Source organism: Procambarus clarkii, unplaced genomic scaffold, assembly GCF_040958095.1.
Source record: "Procambarus clarkii isolate CNS0578487 unplaced genomic scaffold, FALCON_Pclarkii_2.0 HiC_scaffold_2139, whole genome shotgun sequence".
In the NCBI taxonomy this organism is placed as follows: domain Eukaryota; kingdom Metazoa; phylum Arthropoda; class Malacostraca; order Decapoda; family Cambaridae; genus Procambarus; species Procambarus clarkii.
Genome location: NW_027191152.1, coordinates 5,551 through 7,350, shown reverse-complemented (window position 1 = coordinate 7,350; position 1,800 = coordinate 5,551). Strand labels below are relative to the sequence as shown.

The 1,800-nt window shown below is 37.8% G+C and overlaps 1 non-coding gene across 1 annotated transcript; it reads right to left on the bottom strand.

The window, feature by feature from the left end:
- Nucleotides 1–1,265: 1,265 nt before the first annotated feature.
- LOC138362614 (5S ribosomal RNA) lies at nt 1,266–1,384 on the bottom strand. Its single transcript, XR_011227822.1, has one exon. It is a non-coding gene; the product is annotated as a 5S ribosomal RNA (ribosomal RNA).
- Nucleotides 1,385–1,800: the final 416 nt, after the last annotated feature.

Sequence of the window (1,800 nt, the reverse complement as noted above, 5' to 3'; positions counted from 1 at the left end):
GGCTGGTGTTTTGGAAGTCGCGAGTTCAAACGACCCAATGGGAGTACTTTTTTTTTTTGCCATACAATCTTCCTAATACTATTATGTAGGTGTGTGTGTGTGTGTGTGTTTTTATTCATTCTTTGGTTTTATAGATGACATACATATTGACTCCTTTTACCGGTCCTTAATTAGGCTCTGGGGAAGCAATGGTGGTGGTGCATTTAAAACTAAACCAAAAATCACCAGTTCTGGACGCGTCAAATATCATATCCGCTTAATGTGTCTACAACCTAATTACTTAAAACTACACTATTTAATTCATTCATATCATGTGCATATTGGTCATTATGCTCATACAACCGACATCAAAATTTATTTTCATTATTAGAATCATACATTTCATCAAGTAATACAGATACAAAGAGATTTTCTTTCTGAGAAGACCGTTAGTATTGGCTGGCTGGCAGGCAGGCAGGCATTTGAGGGTTATTATTTCGCCTGTTGATTGGGGGGAGGGTTGATGTGTTAGGGGGTTTTCGGTTAGGTGTGGTGGTGGTGATTGGTGGTGATTGGTGGTGATTGGTGGTGGTGGTGATTGGTGGTGAGTAGTGGTGGTGGTGGTGAGTAGTGGTGGTGTGGTGGTGGTGGTGGTGGTAGTAGGTGGGAGGGGGGGGGGGGGGGGGAAGGGGACTGATGGTCTGTGGATTCCTTCTCCGTACCCCTTACATATAAGCAAAAACATGCCTTCCTGTGGGTATAGAAACATTAACACAAATTATATATGTAACTGATATTGTAGCCTTTTAAACAGAAAAGATTTGTACATACAAATACTTTTAAATTATCATTTATTTGTGGAAATGGCATTTACGTCATTAAATTGATACCTCAGCATCAAGCTTGTGTCCTGCAGCTGTGGTCCAGTGGTAAAGTGTATATAAGTGATGCGTATTCTTGGAGTTGCGAGTTCAAACCCGGATTAAGCTATATATATATATATATATATATATATATATATATATATATATATATATATATATATATATATATATATATATATATATATATATATATATATATATATATAAAAACATGTTTTGTTTTGGTTGTTTGTTTTTGTATAAAGCCTCACACACTATATTAAGCGAGTTTGTTTTAAACATGACATACATATTAATTCATTTTACCAGGCCTTATTCCACACAACTCCGTGAATTTCCCGTGGAGCCAGCCATTCAAACAAAAACAAACGAAACAAAACAAAACAAAACAAAAAACATTATTGCCAACAGCATTTGGTGTTCCCAGGCGGTCACCCATCCAAGTACTAACCAAACCCAACGTTGCTTAACTTCGCTGATCGGACGAGAAGCGGTGTTCTCAACGTGGTATGGCCGTTGGCATGAGACTGCCTACACATTGTGGCTAATAACCAACTCTTTTTAGTCATCACGGCAGGATACGGACCTTCTTGTGGTGTCTTAATGGTAATTGTATCCTAACATATTTTTGTCTCCTTGGCATGGATATTTAACATCGTTTATTCAGTCTTGGGTTTATGTTCTTTCGCCATTTACAGACATTTTACATCTACCTACTTCCTCAGCCTGCCCTGCCAATTTCTAATGAATTTGTGGATTTTCTTTTGTAATACATACATGTGTGTGCTCATCTGCTCTTCAGTTTTTATGATATTTGTCTCATCTGTCCTGCTTTATGATACTTTTACAAAGAACATGAACAAATGCTTCTATTTTAGAGAAGATATGGGATCCAGGTTTCGGAGCCGTAAAACCAACCGTTGTGATTGGTGGACGA